The following is a 22355-nucleotide window of genomic DNA, read 5'->3' on the forward strand; positions in this document are numbered from 1 at the left end:
AGAATTTCTGCCTAATGGAATATGCACACAAATGGTACTCTTGTTGTACACGTTTCCTCCCTCCTGACCTATATACAACATACTCGTTTTTAATCACCTCATAATGCCTGTCAGTGTTGCTTTCTTGTTTTATTTTGGTAATGTTGTACTATTATGGCTTACGCCATTTTCAATTGCGTAGATACATGTGATATCTCACTGATCATAAAAAAAAAAGCCCGCATCTCGTGGTCGTGCGGTAGCGTTCTCGCTTCCCACGCCCGGGTTCGATTCCCGGCGGGGTCAGGGTTTTTCTCTGCCTCGTGATGGCTGGGTGTTGTGTGATGTCCTTAGGTTAGTTAGGTTTAAGTAGCTCTAAGTTCTAGGGGACTGATGACCATAGATGTTAAGTCCCATAGTGCTCAGAGCCATTTGAACCATTTGATCATAAAATATATGAGGTGGCGCATTTTCTTCGTTATAACACCCTCCACTAAATTGCTAATATTTGCCATCGCAGATGTTTATGAACAAACAGTTAAGAAATGTATCTAGGTACTTGAAAATGGCCGGCCGAAGTGGCCGTGCGGTTAAAGGCGCTGCAGTCTGGAACCGCAAGACCGCTACGGTCGCAGGTTCGAATCCTGCCTCGGGCATTGATGTTTGTGATGTCTTTAGGTTAGTTAGGTTTAACTAGTTCTAAGTTCTAGGGGACTAATGACCTCAGCAGTTGAGTCCCATAGTGCTCAGAGCCATTTTGAGCCACTTGAAAATGGCCTAGGACAAGGTCGAAATTACGCAATAGTACAAAAATAGAATAAAAATTAAGAGTTGCATGTATCACGGAGTAATTCAAAGAACTCCTAGTAACTTTAGACTCAGGGTTAAAGATGGTAACAGACGCTATCTTCATCCCAAATTTTTAATTTATCTCCTGTTCTCTAAGTAAGTTACGTTGTAATCTTTTATTTCGTGCTAGACTGCAAAGCCTTAATACTTCCACCCATTTTTGTCAGAAGGAAATTTTCCTTTTCCGTGTCTAAACGTGTCTCGCCAAATCTGTCATCTCATTAGTATGTCTTTATTTTTATTACACATACGAAGATATTAAATGTTTGATAACAACAGTGCTGAGTAGAACATTAGGCCTAATATATTTTTTTCCAGCATAGTACAATGTTAGTTCGCATCTAAATAGTTTAATACTTACACACACCTAACAAAAATTACTACACTCTGATAACAGCGCACATGTGTTGGAACCTGCCAGTGCAAAGAAAATAATGAAAAATCTTTGGTTTCCGGGAAGAGGTGGAACAAACTCCTGTATTAATTTGAAATTTATTTGCTCAGTGTATCAGAGTAGTTTCAGATGTTGTGCCAATGAACTGCTATGGTAAGTTTCGTGTCAATTTTTTAAATTCTCTTTGTCCGGTTTAGCGTGGTCAACGGTGACTTGTTCGGATGTATGTGTTCGCAGACGGACTGCCAAATGGACCTCGAAAAGTTACCGCGCAACTCTAACTTATCCTCCATAGCAGAAGGCTTTCTATGCGCCTTCCCCTCGTATTTAATGCAAATTAGTTTTGCGTCATTGCGATTTCAGTTTACTTCTTCCAGTCTTTGTTATCACGTCATGTAATACGCGAAGAATATTGCCTGGATCATATTTGCAGTAAATGTTATGATGTGGAACAATGGATTCCCACAACATTTATACGAATTACGTAAAACGTGAATTTTAAATACTTGAAGGATCTTAACATATTTATATTTAATTCCGTACATTCATTCGAGTAATTATATTTAGTTACGTCTCCTACTAAACATCCTGTGTTTGCGAATTATTTCATTCATGTTCGTAGAGCTAATCAACACATAAGCGTGCAGACTAGAAAATATTCTTTCAGGCGTTGACTAATGCGTAAGTTACAGAAATTATATTCGTGAAAAATCGGCAGTGTTGAGGACAGAGTTTTCCCGGTACCAGGGACTACTCACGCTGTTAGATCCTGTTTTAGAGGAATAAATCATGGACATATTTTCAGAATATTCATCAATGAAATTCTTCACTTCGGTACAGTCGGAAGTGATTATTTAGTTTTACATTAGAGTTCTCAAGAAGAGTTTGTTCACAACTTGAAACTACTGTAATCCATAGACTAGATAAAGGAATTACGGATTTTGAAAATAATTTTTCTTGAGCTTATTCTTGATTTACTATTGGGAAGCAGTCTACTTATATGTCAATAAATTACTAATGTAACCGAAGGTTCCACATGCACGAAAACAACTTCATTTGTGTTTGTTCTGTACTAGAACATTTGTCGCTCTCTACTGCTTTACTATTCTATTTTTCAACCACTTAAGCTTGTATTTGTTACTGTATACACCCGCCTCACCTTTTATTTAAAAACTTTTTACCCTTTCTACATAACTGTAACACCCTCACATACCTGCAGTCACTTCATTTCCGATTTTTTTACTTCTATTAACAGCTGCCGTATATGCGTATTTCATTAATACTGAGAGTCTATATCGAAGTGTGAAAGTTTGCAAAACCCGACAGCTGACCACTGTAAACTTTTTAAACGACTTTTAACTCGCTCATATGAACAGTTTACTCTTTTACTCGCTATCAACGAATTTTTTTATAACCAGGATCTACTAGGAATTCTAGATTGCGACAAATATGCTCTACTTCGAGTTCTAATATTTTTGTTGTTGAGTCCAGGGTCGTCTACAATCAAAAATCTAATTGTAGATGCTTTGTCTCAGCTAAATATGCAAAAATTGAAGCACGGAGCGTCTCTATGTTGCTGAGGCCACATTTTTCTAACCGTATCATTGAACATATACTTCTTTACATATTCGGACTTTAGTTTGGACCCATTGAAACTATCAATTACCGGACAGTGCTCAAGTGTGTATCGAGGAGGTACTATTGCGAACATCGAACTAATTTACAGACGCCATGGTAGGATCGGTACGTGATTGATATGCACGTACTAAATTTTAACGGAGATGCACCGGGAGCTTAAATGGAAAAGTGCGTATGCTGCCCTCGTGAAACGCGGTTGGTAAATTTAGAGAATAGGTATTCGGAGAAGATTTTGCAACAAATATAAATCTTCCATTTCTCATCTCATGCAGGAACTCGAGAATAAAGGAAGATTAGGGTACGTATAGTAACTTTTTCCTCGTTCCTCTCTCAAATGAAATAGCAATACCAAACGTCTTTCACCACGCATTTTCAATTACTTGAGAATTTTATTGCGGTTGTGGCGCTTAATCTAGTCTATTTCATGTTCCACGAGCCCCCATGCTAATAAATTAAATGCACATTACGTAACAAATACATTTCAGACTTTAGCCTTCCAACTGATGCACCTACGATGCCTTCACCGACCATACTCACCATCAAGTTGTGGTCGTAACGGCAACGGTAACCAATTACAGTTAGTGAATGCTTACAGTAGGACTCTTGCAGCTTAAGAAGTGGATAAAAATATAATTTCAGACTAGTTTTCACAGTGACATCGAGTTTCGGTGCTACAAAAATGTAAAATGTTTGTAGAAGTAAGAGATAACGAGGAATTGTGATAAAGATATGCTGTTAATTTTAAGTTTGTATGGCCATAGATAGCTAAAAATATAATATTATGATCTTAATTGAACGTCAAATGAGACACGACCGGGAAAAATTAACACGAAAGTAGATTTCAATAGACAGCTGTTTAGTTCTAAATGGCCATAGACAGCTAAAAATATTATAGTGGGATAGTAACGGAATGACAAATCAGACGTCGTGCTCCACCTATTTACTACTATAAACTCGCGGAATCTGACGTATATAAAATTAACCTACAACTCTCATATGATGAATACCCGGAACATGCTGTATCTCCCGCAGTGGCCAAGTCAAATTTAACTATTAATACAGTATTTGAGTTTCGTTCGATCTACTGCATATCCGAATACCGAAGAGGTAACTAAGTGTGCTACCATTCCTCATCCACAATAGCAATCATAAATAAATGTAGTGAACATAATATAAAACTAACGAACCACAAAATTTTCTCCAGCTCTATGCAAATGAAAATATAAATTTGGCTGGTACAGATTCAATCGAATAACTCAGGTAAGAATATAGAGAACCCAGATCTATGCCGGTATCTAACAGATTAGCCGAAAAAAGTCTTACATTGTGCGAGCGAGTGAATATTTTATATCAGCTGATCGTAAATTCCGCCAGGCGCAACGACTGTAATCATCCACTTTACCTATCACAAAACATTGCGATGTGACTAACTAAAAAGAAATTATTTTAGCATTACCTATTTAAGTATTCAGATTAACGAAAGCATATAGCTGTCAGGAAAATACTGGGATATGTTTAAGTGACTTGAAAAGTGCTGAGGCAAAGGTATGATGACGAATTAGTTACTCTTTCAGTACCTTTTTTCCACTTGCCTCTGATGTCCCACTCTTTACACATTTCATTAAATTCTTTAATTTCGCAGTTTTTGAAATTAAAAGAAAAATTATTCTTCAAACACAGTGAATGAATCTGACGGGATTCTACGGCGTAGCTTATTAATCCATTTCCAACAGCTGCTACGCTTTAAATTTAAAAATCTGCACAGTTAAAATTATCTGTATTTTGTATAGCTTTTATTCAAAAAATTTCGCCTCTGGAGCTGTGCATGAAAAATTTCTGTTGTATCTGAAACACAACGCTCATAAATCTGTCTATATCCACCCGCCGTAATTTTACGCACATAGACAAGTGAACATATTTCCTAAGCGGCATTGTTACATTATTTCTTAATTTTGTATCCGAAAAAGGTTAGTAGGAAGTTTTTGCCACACATGCATTCCTACAAAACAATACGATGTTTTTCGTCTTCCTTCCAATTTTTAAGTGATAAATTTACTACCTACTGCGTTCCTGTCTGCCAAAAATGCAGGACAAAGATAACATCAAAAATAGAATATGTAATGTTAGAACATACTTGCGTAAGGAATATAGGTAAAATGCAAATATTGTGCTACTTCATTCGAACAAATTAACTGAAATACTTATGTGAGTGCTCAGTAACATTGCATTTTCCCAGTAGTGTTTGTATATACCAATTTAGGCTCCGGAAATCCAATTCGAGGATACACAAACCAAAATTAACTGATTGTCACATTTATTCCCGTCATTTTCTAGAGACTGGCAGCTGTTTTATTAATTTATTTATTTATCTACTCCTAACAAACCTTATTTTTCATAGAAATATAAGGGGTACGATTCCTTTTCTTTTTCTTTTTCTTTTTTTTTTTTTACATACAATCATTTTACTAACTGCAAAACTACACCCGAAAACATGTGAAATAAATTAATTACGTTTAAAATTGTTTCACGGAAGTTCAGTTAACACATGGACAACATTTCCGTGAACACTGCCTGTCCCATATTACATATTCTTGAAGCGAAATACTAAAAACATCTCCTTTGGAATTATTCGTATTCCTGTCGGCTTTTATACACACAAAACTATTTTAAAAGCGCTGGAACTGAATAGAACTAAATGCAACGGAAGAAAATTTTCTGTTATTACACGGAAAATAAAAATGAACAAATCACGGAAGTTTTAATAAGAGAAAACATGAATATGATCTTTCTTGTCCAGCAAGTAAAGATAGAATATAGGGTTTAAAAGGTGTGATATAGTGCACTGGAAACGATTCGGCGCTAACTGTTGCAGAAGTATCTAAATTTCCTTTAAGCCTAAGCTTCTAGGTAGTATAATTTGCTTTCAGACCAAGAAGAGCATATCATTACGAATATTATACAACTTTTATTTCTTGAGAGCCCTGTTACAAACCAAAAATCCAGCTGTATTAAAAATGTTAGTAATTTCGTGTTTCCACTCCTGCGACAAAATTTCACGTCTGCATTCGCATTCTGTTTCACATCTTATTACATTATTTTAATTTCTTGTGGTTAAAAATGCCGTTCTCAATGGAAGGAAGCGCAAACATTAATTGTTTTTGGTGTAACAATTACGGTAACGTCATGAACTAAATCAGAATCATTTTTAAAGGTTGTCATTAAATAAAATTGGTTCCGAAAGGATCGCTGGTCGTTTATCATTTGTTTCGCGGATGTTTTTTATTTGTACACTATAATTAGCTTCAGGCACACCGATCTTGAACTTCAAAAGGCTGAACGTTTAATATTTTATACTACTTTATTTAAGTACATGGTGTTACACTAATGCGTAGGCTGATGAACAGTGCTGAGCACTTTCAATAAACATTTATTGTTACACAACGGCCAGCTTCAAACTCTCACATTAAACTCATACTCAGTTATGTTTCCTGATGACACAACGACGTTACGTGCTTTTCATTACAGTGTCGAATAAGGCCGATAGGCGAAATTAAGTTCGTAAATTGAGTAATCCTTCATAACGAATAAACTGTCACACACTTTTACGATGATGTACTGTTTATGAAATACTGCATACTACTTTTTTGCGCTCAGTTTTATAATTCACTCCGGATTTAACGGTAAAAGGGTAGTGAACATTTATAACGGTGTAATCATTGTGACAATGCAGGTATTACGCGATAATGTGAAATTCAGTAAGTTATTTGAGTAATTTACCCGTCTACACTTTCAGCCACAAGATTACTAATTTTATTAGGGAATTGCACAGTCCAGCCAGTTTCCTTCAAAAGTATTTCACTCAACGAAAAGTAACGGTAACAGTTTCAGCGCAATAATGAGTGATTCCCGTTCCAGTACCGAAATTATAACAGAATGCCTTCAATAAAATTCGTTCGGATTGTTTATTTTTTGAGGAATCAGGTGCGTGCACAGTTCGTGGCTCTTTTTTTAAAATCTGGAGGGACATGTAATTGCCCTGCCTCCCCTGTTGCAACAGTCATCAGCGCGCAACAGGTTACATTATGTCTAGGAGGCAGTTGATACACGTATAGTCACGCGCTAAACGTTTACTGCGGATTCCCTGACAACGAATTTCCGACGAACTTCGGTGGTCTATTATGCCTAATACGGCTAATATTCGTTTAGAAATCACACCACTTTCTCTTCTTCCAGTACTTTTACCTTAAACAAGTTCACTAATTTATTCAACAACTGTTCCTCATATGGAGGGAAAATTTAATTAATAAGTTGTAACAAGCTATTTAAAATTTTTAATTATTATTTTTTTCATCTTCCGAACAATGTTTTGCGATGCGGAGATGTTTCTACGCTCTTGATATGTGGCGTCTTTTACCTGAAAATGGGAAACACATGTCTTTTGAAACCTGATTTTATATTAATTTTTATATTAATTTGTCATGTTGTATGTTACTTTTCATAACGTGAAAACGCCGAAATTTATTTTAAACAGCAGCTGTGTTAAATATTCACTTTGAGTATTTTATCCGCAAAAGATTCTAACGTCTTAATAAGAGGTTTTCATATATTTGTATGCTAATACAATTGTAGAACGTAACAATACGATTATGTGGTTGTCCATTTAGAGTCAGATACTTGAATTTACGCTACCTCCATTTACATTGGGCCCCTTCTAGTTAAATATCTGATTGACATCGTTGGCCACAAAGTGGATTACTCTGATTTTATAGTGAGTAGGATCAATAAGAATGTCTTTGGATTTGTGTTACGCTAAATACCAGAATTTCACTTCTAAAACGCACGGAAATCAGCTCAAGTTTACAATAATAATTTTCGTGTCGAAATCAGAGAGCACTGAATGTAAGGTTTGTTTTCAAGCACACGAAACCTTTGTCGTGATTATTTTGCACTTTGTATTGACATGCATAAAATTAAAAAAAGAAATAAAAAAATTTGTCGTATATGATTATATCCACGTTTTTCTATTTCCATGGTGCTCGCTATACCAAGTTATTAACGTGCAAAAGATAGCAACATCGTGGAACAGCCGTAATATATTTGTTTACTCGTCCTAATAGAATCGACGTAAATGATTACTGGGGGGTATTATCATTCGCTGACTTCGTATTGTGAACAAAGTGTGTTTGCTTTACCAGACTACGCTCGATCGTAAGATATTGTTTCCTGCGTCGCTAGGAACCTGTAGATCGCGATGTTATTAGAATGCAACAACAGTAAGAAATGAATTTATATCAGCAGAGCAGAATATATCAAGTACGATTCAACTAATGTATATTATACTATTTTTATTTTTGGCCTTCGATCCGCGAATGATGCAGCATAAATCTGTCTTTCGCCAATCCTGAAGAAGTTATTGTTGCTTTGCATTGTTGGAGTGTTACTTTACTGATAAGTGAAACTCCTTTTGCGTTCTTAATTGTTCCGCTTCGCTTTTTGTCAGTTTATTTTGTGCGTTTATTACCACCTTTTGATTTTTCCAAGTTTCTATTACAGTTTCCTTTCCTAAGCACTGCAAAAAATTATACTTTATACATGCCAAAGTAGCTCTGAACATAATTTGGGGTGTCCTGCCGCAGAAAAGTATCGTTATCACTAATGGTGACACTGTCTTTAATTTCATTACGTGTTGAATTCCCACATGGCATTCTTTTCGAAGGATGATGAAGACACTTGAAGGTTTTCCCCAAGTGGCCGTATGGAATGGGACGCGTGCTTTGACGTGCGGTTAAAGTTCGTAACTTTTTTTTATCTATCGAAGGTAGTGGAGGGATACATTGTTTTACACATGGTTAATTGGCAGCTAGAAAAGGCAGATTGCATAATAGTGACGCCTTCTTAAATTTTTTGGGATATAGTCCACCGGCAGAAATGATATGTGAACGCTTCTACCGCTGTCTTAGCGTGGTGTGTACCCACTTACAATGTAAACACCGACTAACGGATCAGAAACAAATTACATTTTTGGCCTTCACATGCAACTTCCTGTTGGAAACTTTCCTTCAAAACTTAATACAGTATCATTATCACGCCAGTCTCCATACGCTTTATAATGCCGTTAAAAATGTACTTTTCTTTTTAGATGCTTAGTGGCTTCTAATCTTCAGCAGACAGGAAATGCCAATATGTGCTCTCTTATGTACCTACGTAGAACCTTTTCTCTGTATCTTGAAATATTATAGGCCAGCACGTTTTGTTGGATATACCCGGACAAATAATCGAATAAGACCGGCATGTAATGCATCTCTAATAAAAGTTATGTTCAGTTAGGATTGTAATGCAGAATTGCGACGGCTATCATCGTGGTGTATCATATGGATACTATAATATGGCAAATCGTCAATCCTGTGGTTCAAAGATATCACCTGATTTCAACACACTATTCAGAAAGCCGGAAATGATCAATGATTCTACATAAACAATGCACATTTAACTGCAAAAAAATAGGTGCATGACATCGCAGAAAAATACCGACACTCTTATCTGCTTATAGTAATTAGCTTGTCTACTTAAAAGCTACTTAAGGTTTGGCTAAAGATAGCCGCGCTCGAATATCTCCGAGGTCACAATATGGACAATCAGAACATTTCTCACATGGTTTTCTATTTATTTCGCTTTCTTAGCTTTCAGCTTGTATGACGTCACTGTGTAAACCGTGTGTTACTTCTCTCTCTCTCGCACACGCACACACACACACTGAAAGATATAGAGGATAATTTATTTTGTATGTTTTTCAGTTACTGTGTCAATTCGTACCATTTCTGGCACCCAACGTGAATTCCTACTTATTTCTTTCTCAAAGGTAATAATTTTTACCGGATTCATTAATTATTAATAGCCCCTTTATTTCTAGCATTAGCTGCAGGTCTCATTAAGAAGCGTGTTCTAAAACGCTGTTTCAGTTCCTTGGTGAACTCCGTCGGACACATACGAAAAAAATAGTGATATTTGTCCTAATTTAGTCGCATTTGTGACGGATGGTAATTTACATTCGAGAACAACTTTTTCGTACATGGCACTGCTAAGGGATAATGTTTCGGTGTTGCTACTTAGTTTCATTTGCTCTTCTTGATGATTGTGTCAAAACCACAAAAACCCATTTTTTGTTGGCAACCTAATTTATTTTGTGTCAGCACACGATACTAATAACGGACAATGTTTCTCCGGTGTTCTTTAGATTCAGTTCTATCATAAGGAAAGAATCCAATAGTTTCTCGGCTACCAGATTTATTTTGACTTAATCGTAAGCTATATAAAGTCACACAATGCCATAAACCATTTTACCGAGCTATATGGCTCTGTCGTTACGAGAATGGGTACGCATTCGGTAGAATACAGCTTAAAATTTCATTACGGCCATCCAGATTCTGGTTTTCCGCGATTTCACCAAAATGCTTTAGGCGAATACCAGGACGGTTACTTTTTAAATGGCACGGTCAATTTCTTTCCCCCATCCTTGGATCGTCTATGATGCCTTCGTCATCGAAGATAAGACGAAATCTTAATTTCACTTTCTTTTTGCTATAAGGCGGTTTGTTATTCGCTTCTGGGAACATAGATAGCACTTTCGGTAACTGTAAAGAACGTATTTGGCTACGGTTCGTTTTGTACATTTAGGCGTATCCCACGCACAGTCTTCCTACTGTGGAGTGAGCCGTTTACACAGAAGACCGTATGCCGAAACGTATTAATACTGCTCTTGTGACGTTCTCTTAATCCAATGTTGGAATAACGTCAGCTGATGTACATTCTGTTCGCTACTCAGTAATACCAGACGCTGAGCGCAATGCCTGGTGAAACTGAAGCGCATAAAACGTAATTACGACTTTGCAGAGACACACCTAGAAACTTTGAGTTAGTGGCTGATCATTCACATCCTACTCACTCTGCAAACAATGGATATATTATTTATATACCATCAAACCTCTGTAGAGCACAGTAATTCGGCGAAAAGTAACGTTCTTTTAATATTTTTAAGAATAGGAACTAAAGTGAACTACCCACTGACGAATGACCGGTTTATTTGGGCTAGGGGAAGCTGTGTATCAGTGTTACACTGTTTTGCATAGGGCCTACCTGTTGTTAGAGAAATTAAAAGCAGGGTTTCTGTATAGTATATTGTTCCGGTTCGTTTTTTTCCTTTCCTAATAATGTTAGCTATAACGTAGATTCTACTGCGTGTGTGTCATCGATGTCGATGATATCATAAGATCGGAAATAAGGAGTAATGCATATATATGCTGCGACTAGGTGACCGCGGAGGCGTTAACTATCACATACTGTGTAAAAGCGCTAATTATTAAATAACAATATGTGCACATGTTGGCTAATTCTGTATTTTACAATAAACACACAATCTCATCTAATGTTCTGTTGACTAGTACGCAGTAACCAAGGTTTTTTTTTTAATTATCTTGTGAAATTTTCCTCTCTCCGTGCTTTAGATGTGCTATAACATATTACGAGGACAATTTGTGAAAAGAATGCGACTAAAATCTCAGCCCCGGCCACACTTCGTTTTCCGTGTTTCTTTACGAATCATTCAGGCCATTACAAGACCACTCTTTATCCATTCTATCACCCATTCCTCACTAATTTTTTCGTAAAATGATAACTTGGATGAATTTTAGAGATCGGCGCAGAGAGATGAAACATGTAAGTAGTAACTTATAAAGTAAGATCCACTTGTTAACCTTACATTCAAAAATTATCGGCGTATTTCTATCCTTTTGCGTTTCTGGTATGGCGAGAAAGAACAACCCTATTGTTATTTGTGAAATAAGCTAATTGTAGGTTCAGTGTGACAATTCAATAAGCTATCAAGCTCAGGTTCTTGAAATCTGTATATTCCATCAGTCTTATACAGTGTATGCGTTTCACATCTCCTGCTGAAATACTGATTCGAGTTACGCTAAACTTAGCACACGTATCACTTACTATTTGGAAAGAAACACAGAAACACTGTGCACTATAGAACCGGGTAAGGGGTGGGGGTGGGGGGGATTTGAAATGGCGGTGCCATGGAAGCACAACTCAGAAATTTCTATCGTGATGTCAGACAAATTTTGTGTATACATTACTCACTATTTATATTATTTGCATAAGGTATATACATAAAAATCAACTGCCGCATGTGTGGAAGGTCATAATCTAAGAACGGGGTTGACAGATTTTTTTCGGGAAACGGATGGTGTGAAACAAAATTTTTGGAAATACAGCGGAAAAGTCCGAAATTATAAAATATCATCAGTTAAGAACGGATCGATAGGTTTGGCTGATTCTTGCCTTTGTTGTGTTCGTGACTGTGAGGACAAAGTTTTTATGAAACAAAATTTTTGGAAAAGCCACGGAAAAATTGGGGATTAAAATCAGTCGTTGACCATCATCACTTGAGAACGGATCGATCGATTTAGTTGACTTTTAAGTTGCGATCAGTTTGACGGTTCTGCTGTCACATGTTTTCATAGCAAAAAATATCAGTATGATATACAAGTACACATGCAATATATAAATTGGAAATTGTTACCGAAAATATCGAAATTTTTACACGATGCTCTAACAAATATTCGGACAGACGTAGGCTATTACCCTTCTGAACATCCAGACGGAAACAGACATATGGAAGGAGGACGAAGTTATGTAGGTGCGGGGGGGGGGGGGGGGGGGGGCGAGAGAGAGAGAGAGAGAGAGGGGGGGGGGGCAAGGAATTTAGGATGTAAATGCAATACCCGTACATCGTTAGCAATTGTGACGCATTGCCGGGTTTGCTAGTCATTTGAATAAAAATACTGTTCAGGTAATATGCACACAACTTGACTAAAAGAAGGGATCGATTGATAGGACACACATTGAGACATCGCGGGATCACCAGTTTGGTGTCTGAGGGAAGTGTGCGTGGTGACCGTCCTAGAGGGAGACCAAGAGATGTATACAGTGAGCAGATTTAGAGGAATGTAGGTTACAGCATTATTCAGAGAGATAGGCTAGTCTGTGAGAAGCTGCATATACAAATGTGGAAAGATGTGAGTGAATGTGATGAAATGAGGTGAAATGTTTGTTCTCGTTTTTGCGTACTATGTTAGGCATATGTGAGTGGAGGCTACTGCTGTTAGCGATGGAGCTCTGTGCTTTGGGCGACAGCTGGTGGCGGTTATCAATCTTAGGGGTGGAGGTGGGACTTACTAGTGTCGAATCCATGGTTTTCGTGGTCACTAGGTTCATTAGTGGAAGCACCGTTGATATTTCACTCCTAAGCGTGGTTACCACGTGGTGGGTGTAGACAGAGCGACATATCTCCTCAACACCTGAAACAATGTTTACAAGATTTGGCATCTTGCTATTTGGCAGAAGTTCTTTGACAGTGACACACCCATTGCACCACCATAGCTGAGGATAGGAGTGAAAAGGAATAACATAAAAGAATAACTTAAGGAACTCCTGGACCAATTTGGTTAGATGAATGGCTCATTAAGTGCACAAAAATACTGTCTGTGTAAGATATCTCTACCCTATTCAGAGCTGGGAGGGTTTCTTTTTTTTTGTATTGTTTGCAAATTGAAATTAGAGGTACTTTCAAACCACCCCCCCCCCCCCCACAAATTTCCATATTACCCTTAAAATGAATAGAATTAAGGAAAAAGGAAAGAAAGCGTGTGAATGTGAAGAAATGAGGTGAAATATTTAGCCTACTTCAAATTTATAGACTGTTTCGTTTTCACTTTCAAAAAGTTCAACCTTTGTCGATGAATTATTACATACTTCTTAGCCAGGCAGAATTACAAATTTCCTCGGGATTCAGATAGAACTGCAGGGTGAAATACATGTAAATATATCTAATATATTTGAAATATGTTAAGTATACGTGAAATATATGTGTCATATGCATACATGGGCAAAAAACTAGTTTAGTGTTAAAAAAACCCAAAATGCAGTTGTCGGTATCGGCCAACCGGTGGTAATTGTCAACATCTATATACATACTTTGCAAGCCACCATATTATGCTTTGTTACGCTCGCAAATATAGCGAAGGAAGAATTCTGTCCATATGCTTCCGTACGAGCCCTGATTTCTATTGTCTTGTCTTCGCGGTCCATATACGAAGTATATGTTGGTGGCAGTTGGGTCGTTCTGAGGTCTGTCGCAATTACCGGTTATCTGAACTTTTTCACTTGCATTTCGCGAGCATTTCCGCAATACTCGCTTGTTCACCGAACCTAGTGGTAACAGAAACAGCTTTGATGTTCCCTCTTCCTTTAACAAGACCTAGTGTGAATCCCAAATACTTGAGCAGTAATTCAGAACGGGTTGAACGGGTGTTCTATACGTGGTCTCCTTTACAGATGACCTGCACTTTCCAAGAATTCTCCCAATGAGGCGAGATCGTTCATTTGCCTTCCTTACAATCACTTAACGTCTTAATGTGTTTGTTCCACTTAATGTCGCTTTGCACGTTACGTCTAAAGATTAAATAGAAGTAACTGTGTCAAGAGACACGCCACTAATATTGTATTCCAACTTTATAGGGTTGTTTTTCCTACTTATTTGAATTAATCTACATTTTTTCCAGGGTTGTTTTTCCTACTTATTTGAATTAATCTACATTTTTTCCACATTTACAGCAAGCTTCCATCATCACATCAAATAAGAAATTCTGTCAAGTTAATCTGTCTAAGAAAAAGAAAAATGTAATAATGAAACAAGAGCAAAATTATATCTAAATGCTGCTGCTGCTGCAAGCGATGACATAATGTTTCTGCTGCGTTGTCAACTTAATTATAGGCAACCGTAGGCATTAAAAAAATTAATAAAAATAAAAAGGGTCAAGGCTTCATAGTCAGAGTACAGCATTCTCTTCAGCTATTTGTACATCGCTACAAACGTGAAAGGATCTGACACTTCAGCAGACTTTCTACAATAGTTACATACATTAGAGTAATGTAATATGACCTACACACACACACACACACACACACACACACACACACACACACACACACACACACTGAAATACTTTGTTCTTTGCCCGTGACCAAGTAATTGTGACCTCGTGACTAAATAATGATGACCTACAGTTTGCAATGCATCGCCTGAATCATGTATGTAAGAACTATCGTTTAAAATATTTTTTGAACGAAATTGTGGCTTTCAAGGGGAAATTTCCAGTACCCTCCAAAATAGCACTAGAGGAACAATCAACAAAACAAGTGAAGCATTTCCAGTTGTATGGCTGTGGTGTTCGCTATGGATATGAGAACAACGTCACTAATAAATTAAATAAGTTTCAAATGGTACGTGGCACAACACACAGAACACTTCATGATAAGACAAGGACGAATACAAAGCTGAACTTCTACAAAGTAATGGCTACCTTTGTTTTAACATATGCAAGTGCATCTACGAAAGACAAAAGAAGCATAAAGTCGTCTCAAACGAAATTTTTAAGTAAGGTTAAATGATGTACTCCAGAGGTGAAACACAAATCACTATAATAAGAGAAGAACTTGAGGGAAGATGTATAAAATGGGAACAACGTGTCAATAGGGGAAGCCAGGTAAGTCAAATAAGTAATCAGTTATAACCGACTGTAAGCCATATTGCGCGAAGTGAAGAAGAAATAAAAGTAACATGTCAAATGAGGCCGACGATGACCACTGGCTATTCAAAAGCTCTAAATGCATTCTGAAATCCTTTTGTAATTGCTGTCGCAAGAAAATAAACGAAGGTATTGGTCAATCTCTTAATCTGCATTGCCGAATATGTCGTTAAAGGAAAGCCCATCAAATAAATTCAAGACAGTAATAACACATATTCGCAGTCTTTACGTTATAACACTGTCAAATAAAGCTTCATAATCTTCAACGTAAAAGGTTGGACACTTTTGCTTAACGATTAAGTGCTATGACTCAGCAGATAGCAGTGCGTCATGTTTATAGTTTGTCATTATATACATATAAAAGACATCTTACCGAAGGCCAGTTAAAATTCACTTAGGCTCATTATACCGATCTCTTTGCACTTACCAGCGTAATAGGAGGCTATTATTCCTCCCCGTAAATGGCAGATATGATGATCTGGCAAATGAAGGCAACCGTATGTAGTTGCAAGCGCATTACATTAAAATTTCACTGCTTCACAGTAACAGAATAATGTTTATTCATTTGTTTGCTGAATCCTGTAGGCCGTTCGTGATAGCAAAGAGCTTGCAGTAGAAGACATATTTTTCACAGTATCGAAGATTTATTGCTTGTAGCTGTTAAGATACGCTATTTAAAGACCATCTTCGCTGGACATTTTCTTTTTGTTTTGGACCATACTACCAACTCTTAAAATACAGAATAATTTTTTATATACTCTTTACGTGTTATGAACAAAAATACGTCGACTGTTTGCATTTCGATTGTTTAAGGTTTTTATTTCCGATCAGAGTTAAAGATTCACTGACTCATTCGAGGCTTTTCGTCACGGCCTGGGAAAGCATGGGCACGTGAAAATTTGTGAGATAAGAGGAGTATAATGTAATTCGTTTCTTACTAGCATATACAACACATATTGCAAGAATCTATTTCACTGGTAATCCATGATGACCGAAATTTCGCTTCGATATATGTATCGTAAATAAAAACCTAAAATACAGACGCTCGACGGACTTTTATTGATAAAATACATACCTTCCGTTGTCTGTGTGTGTCATGAGAGACCATAATGCATTCGTTAAAGAAAGTATTCTCAGTTTCTTATTCAATTACCAGCCAAAGTAGACTCCTAGACTCTTTTCGAAGTTTCGACAGAGTACCTCCTTGCAAAACCGAAAAATATTAAGAAAGCTCTCAGCAACTCCCCATAACGCATCTTTAAGCTATATTTCAAACCTGTATCTTTGTTAAGCTAAATGGTAGTAACACATTTTCACGGCAAATTTTTTTTTAAAAAAAAAGGTAAATTACCATGTTTAATACCCTTACTAACAGAAGATGGCGAAGAAGTGTTCGAAGAAAATAAAATATATAATAACGAGCAAACGTTCGAAGTACTATTAGTCAGAAAGTGTTTTTAAGCTAAAAGCAACATTTAGACTTTGTGTAACACACACCTCGATAAGTACAACCTGACCATTTCAATGCTGCGCAACTTTGTTCATGGATTTCCTCTCGGTTTTTTGCACGAAACCAGAACCGAGACTTTTTAGCCCATTGCAGGTGTCTGTATTTAAGGTACTCACAGAAACGTAAATGTTACAGTGAGGCGATTGAAACAAAGGGTTTAAACGATGATGAACAATATCGCACGCACTGGCCAAGTGGCGCTTCCCATACCGTGGAGGACTCGTCTGGCCAGATTAATGGATCCTTCATCTACCGTTCGTGAATTGTGGAGTTCTTGTCCGCCAGTTACATCTACTGGTTGTAATACAGGCTCTGTGTTACCTTTGGGACATTCTTAAACATGTGCAATCGTGCATATAAAATATCGTCTCAGTTGTGTGACTGGATTCGTGATTTCCTCTCAGAGAGGTCACAGTTCGTAGTGATAGACGGTAGGTAAATCATCTAGTAGAACAGAAGTGATATCTGGCTTTCCGCAAAGTAGTGTCACAGGCCCTCTGCTTTCCTGATTCACATAAATGATCTAGGTGATAATTTGAGCAGCCCCCTTAGATTGTTTGCAGATGATGCTGTAATTTACTGTCTATTAAAATCATCAGACGATCAAGGCCAATTACAAAACGATCTAGAGAGAATGTCTGTATGGTGCAAAAAGTGGCAATTAGCACTAAACAAAGAAAATTGCGAGGTCATCCACATAGGTACTAAAAGAAATCCGATAAATTTTGGGTATAACATAAATCGCACAAAACCATCGGCTGTCAATTCGACTAAATACCTAGGAATTTTATTTACGAGCAACTTAAATTGGAAAGACCACATAGATAATATTGTAGGGAGGGCGAAACAAAGACTGCGCTTTGTTGGCAGAACACTTAGAAGAAGCGACAAACCCACTAAAGAGACTACTTTACATTTTTCCGTCCTCTGCTGGAATATTGCTGCGCGGCAGGGTTGATGGAGGACATAGAAAAAGTGCAAAGAAGTGCAGCCCGTTTCGTGTTATCGTGCAACAGGGGTGAGAGTGTCACCGATATGATATGCGAGTTGGGGTGGCAGTCAGTGAAACAAAGGCGGCTTTCTTTGCGGCGAGATCTATTTATGAAATTTCAATCACCAACTTTCTCTTCCGAATGCATAAAATATTTTGTTGACACCCACCTACGTAGGTATAAATGATCTTAATAAAATAAGAGAAATCAGAGCTCGAACGGAAAGATTTAGGTGTTCCTTTTTCCCACGCGCTATTCGAGAGAGGAATGGTAGAGTAGTAGTCTGAAAATGGTTCGATGAACCCTCTGCCAGGCACGTAAGTGTGAATTGCACAGTGACGATGTAGATGTAGACTCGGTAGGACACAAATACTTTCATGGTAATGTATACAGCCTCAGACAGCTTATCGCGAACTATAAATCATCCGCTAACTTCGTAGAAACCTCTTTGTAGAGACCGCTTGCTCGTCGGCAACCACAGGGAGGATAATGATGTTGATTAGAAATACGCATGGACGTAACTTGTCGCTTTCTTTCTTCCTCCAGACACAGTAAAATTTACCAGGGTTACTCGTGCAACTAAATATACACCTGTGTAGGCACTACCACCTACCGAAAGCCCTGTTTCGGCACTTGGCTTACGCGCTGAGTTCTTATAATCAAAGAGAAACTACTCACAGAGCTCCAGTGTGGGCTGCAGTTATGGTATGGTAGCTAAACGTGACAGATATTCTAATACTTTAATACTGAACCGATTTAGATTGGAAAAAAAATTTGTTCCAATTTTGGCCATAAGGTACAAATCTGGTGCTGTGAATACAAAAAAAAGACGAATAGAAACGTTTCTATATGTGATGTATAAGGAACGGGACTTGGGCAGAAAAGGTCAAACAAGTGAGAAAAGCATAATGCTGACGTTATTATTGACTGCCTATTACACAATTTGTTCAATATGAGCACAGATTTACGCCCGGTGGCCAAAATAGATACTAATTTTAATCTGTTTCGCATTAACATGTCTACCAAGTTTCACTGCCATACGATAAGTGCAGCCCACACTGGACCTCCATGTGTAGCTGGACGTTAATTGTAACCACCTGGTGCATCTCTGTATGAGCTCGAATCTCTTGAATATCTGCTTCAAGGTCTTTTCGCGAGATATAGGTAGGAGGAAACAGTTTGTTGGTTGACTCTTCTAGGAACGTAAATTCTCGGAATCTTAACAGTGAACAACATCGTGGTGCACAGAGCTTCACTTGAAGCATCTGCCGTTTGAGTTTTCTGAGCATCTCCGTAACGCTTTCCACTCATTACACGGACATGTAACGAAATGGGCTGCTCTTCTTTGGATGACCTGTATTTCTTTTACCGATCCTGGTTGGTTGGTTGTTTTTGGGGGAGGAGACCAGACAGCGAGGTCATCGGTCTCATCGGATTAGGGAAGGAAGAGGAACGAAGTCGGCCGTGCCCTTTCAAAGGAACCATCCCGGCATTCGCCTGGAGCGATTTAGGGAAATCACGGAAAATCTAAATGAGGATGGACGGACGCGGGATTGAACCGTCGTCCTCCCGAATGCAAGTCCAGTGTGCTAGCCACTGCGCCACCTCGCTCGGTTTTACCGATTCTGTTTGGCACAGTCGCCAACTGGCAAGTAACGTGGGTCGACTTAAAACACTTCCCAACGTTCTTCCTATGAGTATCAGTCTCGCATCTGCCTATCCTGTGACTGGTTTTATACAGTCGTCCGGCTTTAAGTCGTTTCTTACGCATACTCCTGGATGTTTAATTGATGTGACAGCTTCTAGAGATTTTTCTGAAATTGAATAATCATATAAAACTAGATATTTCCGCCTTTTTACACACAATACGTTTCTCTGATTATGTCAACAGCCAACCCCTGCACCAAACGTCGATTCTCTGCAAGCCTTCCTGCATTCTTCTGCAATTTCCTAACCATCATCCATGTACAGCCATGTAGACATTCTGATGTTATCCACTACGTTATTTATACAAGGCGTAACAGGTATAACTGCTGATATTTTTATATATGGCACCTTGATAAGCACACACATAAGTATGTTCTACAAAATAGCATAAATTCCGCGGAAATAATAACTCGTGCGTTCCAAAATGCTACCAGGAGTCCACCTAGCATGACGACTGTGCGTAGGGACAAGAAAGGAATGAGGTATAATGGTCGATCAACTTATTGTAAGCCGTGCATTTCTGTAGTCAAAGGTAACCGACTATTGATGTGATCTACAGAGACACTGGACTGTGGATGGCCGGAAACGAGTGATTTGCAGTAACGATTCACGCTATTCCCTGCGTTAGCCCGGTGGGAGGGTCTGGGTTTGGCAAATACCTGGAGAAAGTAACCTGCTCTCGTGTGTTGTGTCAGCAATGATGTTCGGAGGAAGTGGTGTTACGTCATGAGGATGTTTTTCGTGGTTAGTGTGTGGTCGCCTTACGGCGCTTCGTAGGACGCCAAATGCGGAGAGAGATGAACACACTTGACAATACTGTGTACTGTGTAGAGGAACAGCTTGCAGACGTTGATTGCCTATCAGCATGACAATGCGCCCTGTCATGAAACACCTGTGAGGTAATGGTTTGTGCACAAAAACATTCCTGAAAAGGACAAGTATGGCCAGAGCCCGATCAGATCAAAGCGAAACAACTTTGGGATGAAGTAGAACGTCGACTTCGATAGACCCGAGTTTCTGTGGTTTGGGATCTTAAGGAAGAACACGCCATCATTCCTCCACAGAGTTCCGCACACACTTCGAAAAATGTCGTATTACCCCCTTGAGTTGCAGGTAAAATCAGCTGGCCGGGTGGCCGTGCGGCTCTAGGCGCTACAGTCTGGAACCGCGCGACCGCTACGGTCGCAGGTTCGAATCCTGCCTCGGGCATGGATGTGTGTGATGTCCTTAGGTTAGGTTTAAGTAGTTCTAAGTTCTAGGGGACTGATGACCTCAGAAGTTAAGTCCCATAGTGGTCAGAGCCATTTGAACCATTTGCAGATAAAATCCTTTATTCATACAACTGACCATCATCCTTTCCCTTATATACCAAATAAATTTATTGTTTGGTATTTATTTGGTATTAGGTATCCGGTGATGGTCAGACGACTGAAAATGGCTATAAAAATGAAGTATTCTAGCAGCAGCTCAAGGAAGTAATATGACGTATCTCAAATACACTTGAGGAAAAGATCGCAACACCAAAAAATAAATTAGAATAATGAAATTTCTGGAGTACATACGCCTAGGTAAGATACTTTAAGTGATTGCAAGTAGATTAATGTAAGCACGAGAAATGAGATTGCAAATGTGAAATTCTGGTACATTAATAACCGATGTTAAACACCAGGCCAACGGCCTTGCCGCAGTGGTACCACCGGTTCGCGTCAGATCACCGAAGTTAAGCGCTGTCGGGCAGTGCTAGCACTTGGATGGGTGACCATCCGGTCTGCCGTGCGCTGTTGGCAAGCGGGGTGCACTCAGCCCTTGTGAGGCAAACTGAGGAGCTACTTGATTGAGAAGTAGCGGCTCCGGTCTCGGAAACTGGAGAGCGGTGTGCTGACCACATACCCCACCATACCCGCATCCAGTGACACCTGTGGGCTCAGGGTGACACGGCGGCCAGTCGGTACCTTTGGGCCTACATGACCTGTGCGGGAGGAGTTAAACACCAACTGGTGAATGCAAGCATGCAGACGTGCATGCATTGTGTTGTACACGTCCCATATGTCAGTGGATAGGAGGTCCATGACTGTCGTACTTGGTTGATCAATACGGGGACGGTTAGTGCTCTTTGTGGATGACGCTGCAGTTGTTGTCACATGATGTGTCATTGGTGCACGATTGGAGACTGATTTGATGATCGAACAGGCAAAGACAACATATCGACACACTGTAGAGCATATTTAATACAATAGCGGTATGTGGGCGAGTGTTATCCTGATGGAAAACACTCCTCGAAACGCTGTTCATGAATGGCAGCATATCAGGTCGAATCACCACACTGATCTACAGGTCTGCAGTTAGAGTGCGTGAGATAACCACGAGAGTGATCCTGTTATACGAAATCGCACGCCAGACCGTAACTCCATCTGTAGATCCATTGTGTCTAGCACGCAGGCAGGTTGATTGCAGGCCCTCAACTGTCTTTCTTCTGACCAACACACGGCCATCACTGGTACCAAGGCAGAACCAGCTTTCATCAGGAAACACAGCAGACCTTCACCCTGCCCTCCAACGAAGCCCCGCTTGGCACCACTGAAGCTGCAAATGGCGGTGGTTTCGAATTGATGGAGTGCACGCTACACGGCGTCTGG

At 38.9% G+C, this 22355-nt stretch overlaps 1 pseudogene; it reads left to right on the forward strand.

The window, feature by feature from the left end:
- Positions 1-21388: 21388 nt before the first annotated feature.
- Positions 21389-21506, forward strand: LOC126428598 (5S ribosomal RNA; annotated as a pseudogene).
- Positions 21507-22355: the final 849 nt, after the last annotated feature.

This window comes from Schistocerca serialis, chromosome 12 (assembly GCF_023864345.2).
Source record: "Schistocerca serialis cubense isolate TAMUIC-IGC-003099 chromosome 12, iqSchSeri2.2, whole genome shotgun sequence".
In the NCBI taxonomy this organism is placed as follows: Eukaryota; Metazoa; Arthropoda; class Insecta; order Orthoptera; family Acrididae; genus Schistocerca; species Schistocerca serialis.